The sequence below is a fragment of the Thermobia domestica genome, chromosome 15 (assembly GCF_964235325.1).
Source record: "Thermobia domestica chromosome 15, izTheDome1.hap1.1, whole genome shotgun sequence".
NCBI lineage: Eukaryota > Metazoa > Arthropoda > Insecta > Zygentoma > Lepismatidae > Thermobia > Thermobia domestica.
Genome location: NC_137468.1, coordinates 65,101,052 through 65,115,903, shown reverse-complemented (window position 1 = coordinate 65,115,903; position 14,852 = coordinate 65,101,052). Strand labels below are relative to the sequence as shown.

The following is a 14,852-nucleotide window of genomic DNA, read 5'->3' as shown; positions in this document are numbered from 1 at the left end:
CATATTTAGTCTGCTCTCACTAGGCGTATCATATTGGCCCGTAATTTGCTAATAGGGTATACGTATATTTCGGACCAACCATTTAACCTTACAAACTAAAAAAAACAGACATTTGCATAGTAACATTACTATGTATAGCATACCGTTTCCCTCACTTCGATACAACATTTATCTTTTCTGTATTTGCCAAACCACCTTATTAATCGTCTCGGCTTCCCAATAATTAGCACATGGTTTTATAACTGATAATGCTCATTAGTATTTTACATGTATGACTATTCTCTATAATTAGTTATAGTCTTCAATGTATAACCTGCCTGTGTGTTACGTTATTATTTATATACAACCTATTCAAAGTTATGGACCACTGTACTAAATTTTGTCGCTCCCATGGCTTAAATTGAATCATTTCAAACTGTACCTTTTATTTATCAAATGTGAGGAAAATTGCCTTAGTCAATTTGTAAAAAAGTTTCACTGAGACAAATGAAAAATGTAAACAAAATTGCTTGAGCTATTTTTTAGAAAATTGTCCGAAAAAGAACTTATTGCCTCCTGCATTTGCTCCATTGAAAACAACTTATACCATATTATAGAATACTTAATACGATATTGAACTATGAAATATATATATTAAAAGTCATTATAACCTTTTCAACAAATTCGAAACTTTTTGTTGTTATTATTTTCAAGCTTAAGTAAACTATGTTTGGCTTATGAAGTAGAAAGAACATTCGTAAATCCTAGTAGGGAATCTTATAAAACAGTTCATAATTGAGTTTGAATGACAAGTGTCGGAATGGGCGAACAAGCATGCTGGCATCAATCACTTTTTGGGTGTGTATGGACTATGAAACACGTAGATTTGTTGAAATTTTTAGTACGATTATTTTTACCATCAAAATAATTTTCTCTTCTCCTATTTTCACTCGGAAGTAATATCATTCTCAACTGTTTTAGAAATATGTTTGTAATAAATAATGCGTTCAAAATGCCACGTAATGATTGACTGATTAACTACATCGCTGGGATTCCTTGATCTAGTAAGATGAAATTTGACCGGGTGATTACTCTTTGCATGTCAGTTCATTTTAAGAAATATGTAGAAGTGTTCCACTGCTAAGTTATTATTATTATTATTATTATTATTATTATTATTATTATTATTATTATTATTATTATTATTATTATTATTATTATTATTATTATTATTATTATTATTATTATTAGTAATAATAGTAGTTATAATATAGGTTCTCTAACTTGTGTATTTGTTAGGACGCTTATGGGAGCCACATTTATTTCTTAAGAATTTATTATAAAACGTAATTTCGAACCCTTTATATAAGAAATTGTGTGACACTATAAAAAGAATTCCTTATGAATACTTGCAAGCAGTAACACAAAATTAAACATTGGTTGTTCTGGTTAGAAGTTTGTTAGTGTGTCTGTTGGAGTTTGACATTCCCTTTCTATAACAAACCCATATGAGACGTGAACCTGCAACCAGATTATCTATATGAGACGTGAAGCACATGGCCTATATAAGCCGTGAAGTACATGACTTATATGAGCAGTGAAGTACATTACCTACATGAGACATAATGGAGCTTTAACTAACCGTGCTTCTTCCAATACTCTCCCACAAGAGTCAAACACGAGACAATGAGAACCGAAGTGCTTGAGTAGTCTCTAGACTAGCGGGGAAAGCTTAAATTGGAGTTCAACATTCCTTTTCAGCACTAAGGCTAAGGCAGACATAGATAACTTAATGTGCAATATGAGTCATATGAGCTCCGAATAAAAATCTAAAGCCAGTTCTCTATACATAATAAATATTTAGCCACGGTATATCTAGGGTGAAGTTTCGGCAAGTTATAACTAATTTATGTAAAACCTTAAGGATAAAGAGTAAAATGAATAGGTTTAAAATTAAAGTAAGTTAAACGTCAAACCTAGTATAAAGAGTAGTTGATTTTTTTCTACAATGAGTAAGTAAAAATTGATCAAAACTATTTGACACGTCACACAGTGGGGCGAAAACGCAAAAAGCTGGCCAAAATATGATAACTATATTCAGATTGAATGAAATTTAGTATTAAGGGGTTATTGAGGTTGCTGATTACGATTCTGCAACTAACGTTGAAAAAGCAAAATGGCGGATCCAAAGTGGCGGAATAACAAGAATGTCAATATACTTCGTAATTTTCACAATGTATCTTTAACAACATTCACTTTTTTCACATATTTTGATGAACAATTACTTGTTACTTACGTTCTTATTTATTAGAAATGTATTATTACTTAAATGACACAAATTATTGGTATTTGATTCGGTTATGGTAACTGCAACGGCTTGTCACTGTAACATTAATGAGCAATAATTAACATCAACACGCTTCGTAATTGGCTCGTTTTGGCAGCTACGTTTTTGTCGACAGCATTAATTAATTTTCAGACTACCATTCTACAAAATATGAACGTGGTGCACGAGGGTGCACGTAATGTTTTCAACGCTTTAAATTAATAAAATATATAAACAATGTGAAAATTTTGCCTGACTTTCGATTCAAGTTATAAATTATTACATCATTATTATTAATTTTTCACTTCATACACTTATTCTACTTACCAGTACGATATAGGAAAACTTTACAGATTTAAAAACTATGAACGCGTTCGAAAGTTACAACCGTTTAAACGGACGCTCACAATCCTTCTATTGTTCTCTACGCATTTGATCTGCTGAACGGTCTACTTAAGGGTGGCTCAGGTAGTCGGAATAAAGTAAAAACCCTATTCTATTTATGGATTTGGGCCCTTCTAACATCACTCTAGCCAACTACATAAAAAATTCCTATATTACTAACTTTCGTTTTTTTTTTTAATTTGGCCAGCTTTTTGCGTTTTCGCCCCACTGTGCGTCATGAGGTACTCAGGAACTCGAACATTTATTTATATGTCAATACGAAGAAGTTCAAAGGTAATATAAATAAAAATTCCACTAGAGACCAAAGTTTCGGGTTAAAAATAAAAGAAATTCCAATTTGGACTGAGATAGTATAAACCACAGTACATTTGTATAAATTTTACACAGTATGTGTCATTGTCATAGGTTAGTTTCTTATATATATATATATATATATATATATATATATATATATATATATATATATATATTATTCTTTCTTTGTGATCCAAACAAAAATTAGAAATTCTTTAGCAAAACACCTACATCGTGTTAGTGTATAATAGTTTGAAATCAGAACAATATGCATTTCAATGCGTATTCATGTGCATGGCATGATGTTTTGTTCTGTTATTATTTTTTGCTTTTTATTTTTGAAAAGCAACTAATATCGTAACAATATGACGCTAATTGCGATCAAGGAAATATAAAAATAAATTTAACTTCATATAATGTAACATTATCTCACCATCACATTAAACAAAGCTATATATTCAGGGTTAATTACATCTGACACTGGTTTTGTATTATCTCCGTTTCTAGTTGCGGAAGATTTTGCGTTGGTGCATGATGATGTTAAGTATGAAATAGACCTAATTTAACTACAATACATAAATAAAAGGGATCAAATGAATATTAGCTGAACTTTTATTTTTGTTGAAATAAATTAACTGCATTGAAAAGGGAAATCTAAGTTATTACGTCCTACGATTATGCCGGCTAGGCTAAAAGAGACGGTGATGATGAGAAATGAACGAAATGGTGAAATGAAGAAAGTGGGAGGAAACAGGAGAGCTCCAAAGAAACCCACGCACGTGGTATTTGTCCACCACAAAGTTCACTTTGCGTGAGCTGGTATCGAATCGGGGACCCCATGCACCAGAAGTGAACACTGTACCACTGAATCACCGTGGCCGCCCAATTAACTGCATTTTTTACGAACATGGGTAGTCCTATAATTTAAATACATTACAGTTAATGCAAATTTAAGGACTTGGCTTCAGAGTGCTCGTTTCAGTTGACTATGTACAGTTCAATACAGCACATATTTCAGTAGAAACACGGGCACGTAGTCGTTAACCCGTCAACGCCTAGTGCCACCTACAGGTGACACTGCTTGAATGGCGTCTTCTTCCTAGTACAGTACTTCAACTTCGAAACTTTTTTTGTGTGGTGATACAACATATATACGTAAGTAGCTGGTGCTACTGTGGTTTACTAGGTCCCTCTATGGTCAACAAGAAGACGTCTTTAAAGTAGTGTCGCCTGTAGGTGACATTGGGCGTTGACGGGTTAAGTTGCCAACGAGACAGTTTGGACATGACCGCATGGCTCTTGTTCTACCATCGCTCAAACGCGAATCAGGTGCTTATCTAGTGTTGGTCAAATATAGCTTTTCCCACGGGACGAGACAAGAAATAAGACCTCCTCTCGTCTCATCTCGTCTCCATTTTCAAAGAAACCTTGTTATATCGTTACAATTCTCGTTTGAGCTTGTTTCATAAATAAAGTACAAAATTTGGGCCTGTTTCTCTTTCTTAATTTTGTCCAGAAGTCATCAGAATCCTGCCTCATTACGGAAGGTATGATATAGCAACACTTTATTATTATTATTATTATTATTATTATTATTATTATTATTATTATTATTATTATTATTATTATTATTAATAATAATAATAATAATAATAATACAAATAGATCCTCATGAACAAGAGCTTTACGAAAAATATAACATTTATAATAAATTTTTGGTAGTAAAGAAGATAAACTTCGTTTTAGAGAGAGACAAGCTTATATCTTCTCCACAAACTTGCAAGTTAATTCGGAACAAAGAATTATGTAAATACGTTTTAATTTTAAAGCTACTAGATAAAGCTGATAATTCTCTCAAAGTAAACTACAATGAAAGGGGCACGATGGCTCAGTAGTAGAGTGTTTATCTCTGGTTCTTGGTTCCCTGGTTCGATACCCGGCCAATTAAGTTTGTGGTTTACAACACCATGTCCGTGTGTTTTCTCGTCGTACTCCTGTTTCTTCCCACTTTCCCATTCCAACAATTTTTCCATTATCATTCACTTGCCTTAATCATCGTGCCCCTTAGCTTAAATGGCATTATCGTATACGTTAAACTGAAATATTTCATTTTTCTTTCATTTCTTACACTATTATAATATAAACTTCAACAGTGTACGTACAAGTTTGTAAAAAGTAGTAACTTTTTGTAGTACTAAGAATTGACGCTGACGCTGAAGGCTTCGACTGGTTTCAAAATTATTTTTAACTAATTATTATATGCTTCATGATATTTAAATTCTAAAATTTCGCGACACATCCTATGGGTCTGAGAAACACTCTGCGCTTGTTTGGAACCACTGCTCCAAGTGTAACTGCTTCTTGTCCCGTAGGTTTCGCCTTTAGCAACTGTAAGCTTTATTTTCTTCTGACTTACTTGTTTCTTTTGAATGTCAATAGGAGAATAACTAAGTGACACATCAATTAACAATTCACTGGACTTTGATATCTCTTTTTAGTGTGTGAGCTCCTCCGTGGCTAAGTGGTTAGCGTACGCGCCTTTGGCGTGGGAGACCCGGGTTCGATTCCCGGCGGGAGCTCATGTGGTTCGGATTCCACGTTAATCAGTAGGTCCACGTCTCATATAGCCTCGCTGCTGAAAGGGACGCTAAACTAAAATCAACTCAACTCTTTTTAGTGTGAAAGCCATGTGAGACCGGATCTGCTGTTAGTATCACTTGTTTTCTCATTATTTTATTATAGGCAACCAACATTACCTTGCTACTGTGAGGGTTGCATAGAAACTAGGGAATGTATTGATTTTAAACGAGATATTGACATCTTTCATTACCTGAAAGGATAATTCCATTAACAGATTGATTTTATTAAGAAATTCGACTGGGATAATGGCTCTAGCTGTCTATTGAATAAACTAATAGTTGAAACTTCGCTTTTGTTCGAGATTTAATGTGTGAAGTAATGCACCTGTATATTAAAAGAATAATCATATTAGAATCACTCAATTGTAAGTCCCAGTGAGATATTCTAATAACATGTTTCTTCTTCATTACTTTCTCGATATTCAGAATTTCTAAGGTGGCTTGGAAGAACAATCGATCCTAATTTTCCGTTCGTGATTTAGTATTGTATTTTACGTCTTATTGAAACACTGATATTACGAATAACTCAGTGAACGAAAGCTGCAAATCACAACCAGGGAAGGTATAACCTGATCTGGTGTATAGACTACCACGTAAAATAAACCTTCACAACATAGGCCGTTCACCACCAACACACCAAACTTCAAGGAGAATAGGATTACAGTACTATTCCTCTTCAGCTCCGGCTCGTGTACTAGTGACATTAATGATGTTTAAGCGGCCTGGTAGCAGATTCTTATAAGTAGTATATTCTTGTTATATTTGCAATTTTTCATGATTTTACTGTAAAGTATTTTGAACATATTACTGAACCCTTGGACAAAATACTACAAAAAAAAACTTCGCTTAAGTAAAGACAGTCACGCAAAATGCGCATTTATGAATGTATGAACCTGAGCTTATAATAAGAATTAGGATATCTAAATACTTTCGCCTTCTTGTTTATGCAATCAGGGCCACAACTAGAGTGGAGCAAGCGGAGCATTTAAATATCGATTATTATGCTTGTAAATATTAACATATTTTTTTTATAGTTAACAACGATAGAGCAGCAGAAGTGGGTTTGCTAGTGTCTCCATGAATGTTACTAGAAACTTTTACACTGCAACATTTCTAGTGAATGACGAAAACGAGGATGCAATGTATCTACGATAATAGACTAAGTAAAAGAAAGATTATTTACAAATAAATATTGTCTAGAAGACACTGACCACTCAGTTTTATTATGTATTTCTTTGTTTTTTGTTGTCATAAACACTATAAGGTGAATACAAATCTATAATCTTGCTCTCTTATAAATTAAAGATTGTACATCTTTAGGCTGTCTTCATCTATGACTATTTCAGCATGAGGGATGAAGTTCTTCGGCGATCACACTATTCTTGAATGTAGGGAGGAAGGAAAGGACAGCTGAAGTAAAAAGTGGCCTCGGTCCTATCTGTTAGGTACCTTCCCGAAATTTTCCTGGTGTGAATGAGATAAACCCAGAAAAAAACTCACTTCTGTCTGAGGATTTTACAGATGGCTGTCTGAGTATTTTACAGATTTTAGGCGGAGTGTCCTCTTCTGGAATCGAACACGGGACCGCTCGGACCGAAGGTTAGACGTTAGCAACTACACTACGGTGCCACGATCAATCACTCTTTTTTGAGATGATTACGAAAGAAAAGAGAGTGAAATCTTTACGTTTTACGTACTACAGTTATGCCATGCTAAAGGAGATTATGACGATGAAAAATGAATAAATAGGTGAAATGAAGAAAGTAGAAGGATACGAGAGATCCCCGAGAGAATTTGCACACACGGTGTTATCCATCATAAAGCTCACTTAGCGCGTGCTGCTATCGAAGCAAGGACCACATGCACCAGAGGTGAACGCTCTACCCCTTAGTCATCACGCTCCCCAAGTTTAGGAAAGGAAAGTAAAAATATTAATATGCTAATTTTTCTTGTTGATAGTATTAAACTAGGATCCCCCTCAGGATTCTGCCGCCTACAGTCGGACAATTTGCCCATGCCGATCAGATGCTGCGGTCGGATTGCCAGCGCCGGAGGCCGGCGTCTTTCAGCGCAATTTTCGACCGCGACGAATGGTTGCCTTGCCGAGCAGTCGGCAAACAGCCGGAAATGAGCATTAAATGCGCCGGCGTCGGAAAGTTGTCTTGCCGAGCAGTCGGCAAACATCCGTAAAGGTGCAGTAAATGCGCCTTCGCCGCCGTCGAAAAGAGACCGGCATAAGGAGTCGGCAGAGGGTCGGAAATAGGACTTTCCGACTGTTTTGCCGACTCTGACGGTCGGCAACAGTCGGCAAAGAGTAGGCAAAGGGCATTTTATTTTTCGATTTTCGACCGCTTGCCACCTCGGCAAAAGGTCGGCAACTCTGAACAAGTAGATCTTCGTGCCGCCGCGGACTGATGCCGGCTGCCTCGGACGCCCTCCACCGTCGACGGCGGCAATCCCTCTTTCCGACCGCGACTTCCTGATGGGAATATGCAAATTTAAAATTTTGATCCGATCTTAAGCAGCAGATGTACGTGTCAACTAGTCTTGCTCTTGAGCAATGAAACATTAAACACCGAAAACAAAGAAAGACATAACTTGAAACAAAAGCTTTCAGAAATCATAAGAGACACAATATGATTATCCATGCTATAGTAAAATATACTGTAGCAAGGAGTTTTAAATGCGAAAACTGCTAATGTGACAAAAAACAAGCTAACTCAATCATTCACCTTCATAACATTCATAATATTGTTTCAAACGAATCATTAGTAATACTATACGGATGATAAAACAAAATAAAATGAAGATTCAAGTAAAATGTCCCATAATTAAGCTCTTTAGGGTAAAGCATACAGATGATTAATGCAAGTAAATGATTGTAAAAGAATTGGTGGTATCAAAATGAGAGAGAAATTGTAGAACCCGAGAAAATTCAAAATCTTGTTGGCTACAAAAACACTTGGCTTTGGATGCTCCTTATGAATGCTAGAATAGCCATAAATAGTCAGAAACGTCCATGATCGTTCCGATATCCACCTGATCGTAAATTATATAGGTGTTTGAATTTGTGTTTTTACATAAATTTTTAAACAACAAAGATTATGAAAAAAAAATTACTTATTTTATTAACAAGTGCTCCGAACCATAGCCCAGACTCATATTCGGCGTAATTGACAAGGACACAGGTTATCTAGTAAGACCAAATTTCCTCTTCCCCATCATACCCAAATGGCTTCCAAGAGAGATGGATTACCTATCCATGCCACAGTCGTTTAGTCACATTAATGATAGGAAAAATAATATCTATAATTTATAATAGTATTTATCTGCTTGGAATACAATAATATTTGACTTGAAACGAAGTCAGTGTTAGCTATGTAAAGTGAGTATCAAATAACATATTAAGAGCTATAAGGAAAACTATAGTAGCTAATGTAAGAAGCCCTTTAGCGCAGAATGGTTGCCGAATTGTATCGAATTATTATATGCACTAAATGTATATTAGGATATAAGATATTTGACATCAGGATGCTTTTATTAAAAACTATTGGTTTCGAAATGTGCCAGCAATCTTAGATTTTGATTTGATTTTCAATTTTTGCGTCCCTTTCAGCTGCGAGTCTGCATGAGGGTGGATCTACAATTTTAACGTGGGATCCTAAACACATGAGCTCCCACGAGAAATCAAACCGGGTCTCCCACGCCAAAGGAGCGTATGCTAACCGCTTAGTCACGAGGGAAAGCGCCAGACAACTTACAGTTATAATTAGCAGGTATCGTTTTTGAAATTTAAATTAATAATTAAGTTACATCTGCTAGAGTACTTTGTTGTCTGTATACTGTTATTTATAACGTAAATGAAAATGAAATGAAATGAAATCCTTAGTTTTACGTCCCACGATTATGCCGATTAGGCTAAAGGAGACGGTGATGATGAGAAATGAATGAAATGGTGGAATGAAGAAAGTGGGAGGAAACGGGAAAATCCCACGAAAACCCGCGAGCTAGGTGTTTGTCCACCACCAAGTCCACACGGCGCGAGCTGGGATCGAACCAGGGACCCCAAGCACCGGAGGTGAACGCTCTACCACTGAGGCACCGCGCCCCCTATTTATAATGTAATATACAAATTAAACAAGTAGCCATGTCACTGTGTACAACACGAGAAACAGTTTAGTTTGATTTTCTGTAAACTTTTGTCCTTACAAAACTAACTTTTAGCAAGCCTATGTTTTAAAATAGCATTTATTTTCAATTAGATTAAGCATAGATTCAGATCAATTATTTATAATATTTGGAAATATAAAAATATGAAAATATTTAGGTTTCTCGTGTACAAAGTCGTTTAGTTCCATTTTAGTTTTGTATTCCAAAGACAAATAAGTATATTACATACTGATCATAATACTAACTTGCTAATCTAAACAGCACTTGAGCTAATCTATCATTCAAGGATGATATTAATAATTCCTCTCATAGGAATACATTGTAACCAATTGTTCATTGTTCATTTCTTGGATCCTACTCAATGGATCACCTCCAACAAGGAATTTGATTTTTATATTTTAACTCTCTACATCTTGGCCAAACATGATGTTTTTCTATCAAATAGTTCCTGAGATTTTTAATCTTCCAAACCGAATACAGGACAGACAAACTAAATATGTAAAATAATTTCTGATAAAACGAACTCTTCATAATTTCTGATGAAACGAACTAATAGAAAAAAATAAGATCCAGTAATACTCCCATTGTTCCGTATGTTAATTTACTGTAAAATATAGAAATACATCTTGTTTTGACGGAGAGAACGACGCCAGTAAACAAATTATACGGATTAACTATAACATTTAAATATAAATCAACCCCACCAACCATACAGTTTAATCGATAGCACGTTCTCTAAGGAATGTTGTAGGAAGCGAAGTAGTTTTCCAGCGATACGTGGAAATGACAACAAAACTGTATGTTCAAGTTTTACCTAAGTGTTTATAAATGAACTAAGACCGAATAATTTCTTTTATTATTTTAGATTTCTGTTTGTTTTTCTTAATCATCTCAGTGATGACTTTGGCATCTCAAATGCAGGCCTTTCAATAACGGGAGAAGGGGATATTAAACTCCACTAAAGGTGTCAAACCGCTCACCAATACTTGTTATGTTCAGGGATTAAATTTTAATGTCATAAATAAGGGAATGCACTCGGCAAAATATTTTCTTAGCGCAAGACAGTGCTCAAATCATGTAGCCTTATTCCAATATTTGACCTAAAAGTTTAAATATTAAAGAGTACTTTATATCAGCAACATACAGAAGGGAACCAATATAAATAATAAACCAACTAAATTTCTATTATGTCTTTAGTGAACGGTAAAAAATGTTAATATTATTATTACAAGATATATAAGTTTTCTAAAATAATTGAACCCTGTTCCCCACCCACGTAGAATAAACATTTTAATAATAGATATTCCATTTTGACCATAAATTTTAAACACCTCTACACTCCTCAGGATACATCCTTTTAACAAAGTGACATGATATATATACTCAGTTTGAGGAAGGTCAAGGTACTATGTTCTAAAATTAATTTTAAATGGATCATCTATTTCTCCGACTCTTAAAACTTTGAATTTGACAGGAATATCTGTTCTTTTTGGATTTTTTAGGATTTAGGAATTAGAATTATCGGCTTTCGGTATATATGGCCATATTACTCCGTCACATATGAGGGAAAAAATGACATGAAATCTTTGAGTTTTACGTCCCACGCTTACGCCGGTTAGGCTAAGGAAGAAGTCGATTATGAGAAATGAATGAAATGGTGGAATGAAGAAAGTGGGAGGAAACGTTAGAACCCCGATAAAACCCACGAGCACAGTGTTTGTCCACCACAAAGTCCACACGGCGCGAGCTGGGATCAAACCAGGAACCCCAAGCACCGGAGGTGAACGCTCTACCACTGAGCCACCGCGTCTCCTTGTCACATATAAGGGATGACGTTCCTGGGTCATCAAACTATCGAAGGAATGGGAAGGAAGAAAGCGGCCTGGGATCTATATGCTGGGTACCATACCGTCATTTGCTGGTGTCAATGAGGAAAACCCAGAAAAATCTCTTTCAGAATGGTTAGCCTGTTTTAAATTTGATACATTTCGACCAAGTGTTCTTACCGGGAACCGAACTTGGAACAGCTCGCACCAATGAGGAAAACATGAGGGGACCAGAGGGGTTCTGGTTCCCCTAAACTTTTCTCGACCCCTCCAGATCATAACACAAAATGCTATTTGTTAATACAAAAAACACAATTTAGTATTTGTAAGATAATTTTTAATGACTTGGCCTCCCCTAATATATTCATGCCCCCCCCAAATCTCTGTGGCTGGTCGCGGGCCTAAAGAGCGTTAGGGATTACTATAAACTGAGAAAACCATTTATGTGGTGTACGCAAAATCGAATGTTACATTTGAAAATCCTGTAGTTTTTGGGCTTAACGTACAGCAAACGTATAACTGAAAACGCATGTTTTATAATATTTTCTGTATAAGTGTTCCATTTTGTACGTACTTTTCGTATAAACCAATATAGGCGATCAGGATCTCACATACAAATGGACGTATATAACATATAGTGACGAAGGTAACATACATATATGTATGTAATATAAGGAACACTGTTAGCTATCAGACATCCTGCAACGGCATGATGAAACATTTAAGAGCAGTGCCTATGTAGCATAGAACAACGTATGCTCCGTACTGATTTCTGTAGTAAGTAAGAAGATTCCGTATGTTTGTACAATATACCGCTGTTCGGAGAACGAATCTTTCTGTGTATGCGGAGCGACTGGATTACTTTTATGAACTCCCTATTTTCACTCGTTAGGGTGATAAGAGTGTCTTTGCCCACTGTATTGTATTCCTTTTTCGAAGTGTGTGTGTGAATCACGTTCTGTTAAAATTTCTCTATATGTTCCAGAGTTATGATAGAAGATTACATACATACATTTTTTCTATGAAGATGCCTCCTTAAAATGGAAATTTTCATAAAAGCATGAACTCTAGTAGACCTATTTTAAATGTGCATTGTATGTGCTAAGTTTTAATTCCTAAGTTGACAATATCCTGAGACATTCCGTCTCTATCAGAAACATTGACCATAGCCTTCTATCTTACGATAATCACGCATTTTAATCAAAGTACATCCTAAAATCGAAAATTAGCCCTTGTTCCATTCACGTAATGAGAATAATCAAAATTGGTGTACATCTGTCTTAGAGATGTTTACGAATAAATCCCGTTACATTCATTCATACTTATATATATTGGTGGGGAGCCCATTCGACTCGACTTAGTCCTAATTTAATCTTTGGTTACCTGCATAAAATATTTCCAGCCTTAATGATCATACGCAATTTGAATATGCTTGACGTCACAAACCTCGGAGAAATTTCCATGTGACCTGAAATTTCTATTTACAGCACGCTTATAATGGAATCATATACGATATATATTAAATTTAGAAACTTTTCTTTTAGTTAGCATGTTTTAAAATTTAAAAGAAAAAAGAGAAGGGTACTTACCGGCTGTTGTTCGTCCGATGATATACTGTCTTAAGGTCTGTTCTTCATTTCTTCTAAAGTATTCAGTTAAAACAATAAAAAAAATAAAGAACAGTTAGGGATTAAAAATAAAATTTCATCCCAAGTTTACTCAATGTCTTCGCCTAATTAAAAACAATGTGCTGCTAATATTGTATCGTCTGTTTCATCTCCGTAAATTGCAACAAAATAAACTCAAAAAAATATGTTTTGTTTAATTGTCATCTTGAATACTTTCTGTTTTATGATAAATTCATAAATAAAGTAAAGTACACTTTTAATTACATTCACAATTTAGCATTTACAAGAAAACCAGAATTGTCTCAATTGAACACTGGAATATCTTTCGTCAGTTAATACGTTAATCACTAATGGGTTTGTGTTACACTGTCATTTGTTGAATAATCAATTCACAAACGGAAAATGTATAACTTTAATAAGAATAAAAAGATCGTAACGAAAAATCAATTAAACGAATCTAATTTTAAAATGTTTCTAATTATCACTACATACTATTTGAAATCACTGGGAACAAGAAAAAAAAAGAGAAAAAATTTGGACTTCCAATAGTATTTTTTTAAATAAAAGATTATCGATAAAGCAACAGGTCCACAAAGTTATTGAAGTCTTCAGTCAACGGAACATTGTTAAATCATTAAAGAGATACACTCTTGATAGTTCAGTTATGTGTATTGGTAAAATTATTTTTCTTCTTTCGAAATCATTGGTCCTGGTAATATTAAAAAACAAACTGACTTATGTATGTAGTTATAATGATGAGTTCTTGCACAGAAGTAGTAAAAACACGCAATTTTTTTTAATGTTGTAGGGAAATTCACAAATTCAAGATATGCGATAATTTTCGAATGATCTCTCAATAATAAAAAAAGAAAAACAAGAGTTATATCTACCGTTGAAGAAACAGAGACAATCGGAGCTTAAAGTAACCGCATTGTTCGTAATGTTATAGTCTGTCAATAAAAAAGTAAAACAGAAAAATGATTATTACAGAATATCCCAAGAATAGTCTATATGATCAAAGACGATGAATAAATATTGTGATAGCCACACAATGAAAAGCACAAGATTGGGCCCTGCGATTGTTAGCAGGTCGACGTCGCGAGTGATACTGGGCGGGTGTTCTCAGCTGTTGGGAGCAAGCGCGCCTCGACGCGACACACCGACTTCTATCTCCACCGATGCTGGTACGCATGGAAAAACGAAAACTCCAAGCAAAATACACACAGACCGAGATACACACATATCTATGCAGAGTTGCCAACTAAACAACTACCTTTCTTTTTTTCAACATTCCGAGTCAAGAGCGGGTCTTACAAGGTTGCGTATTAGAGGCGATAAACTTGATCTCTTATTTCCTATTTTATTCAACTATTCCTCTGTTATTTTAATAATTTTAGGAGCTAGGTAGATCAGTGGTAGAAGATATCTATGGTCCAAATAAATCAGTCTTTGGGTTTGCGGTGGATAACATAGAGACAGTAATGTTTCTTTGAATCTCGCGTTTCCAGTCATTTCTCCAATCATCCAATTGCCCTGTTATCATTCGTATGTATAGGTTTTAAATTATCTATATTCGTTATTATGC

At 34.9% G+C, this 14,852-nt stretch overlaps 1 protein-coding gene across 1 annotated transcript in view; it reads right to left on the bottom strand.

Moving 5' to 3' along the window:
• The window catches only part of LOC145671053 (5-hydroxytryptamine receptor-like), a 1,055,419-nt gene extending 1,041,034 nt beyond the window's left edge, over positions 1–14,385 (bottom strand). Inside the window, exon 1 of the mRNA XM_081739738.1 lies at positions 13,229–14,385. The gene's annotated coding sequence lies outside the window, so the exon portion shown is untranslated. The remainder of the gene's footprint in view (positions 1–13,228) is intronic.
• Positions 14,386–14,852: the final 467 nt, after the last annotated feature.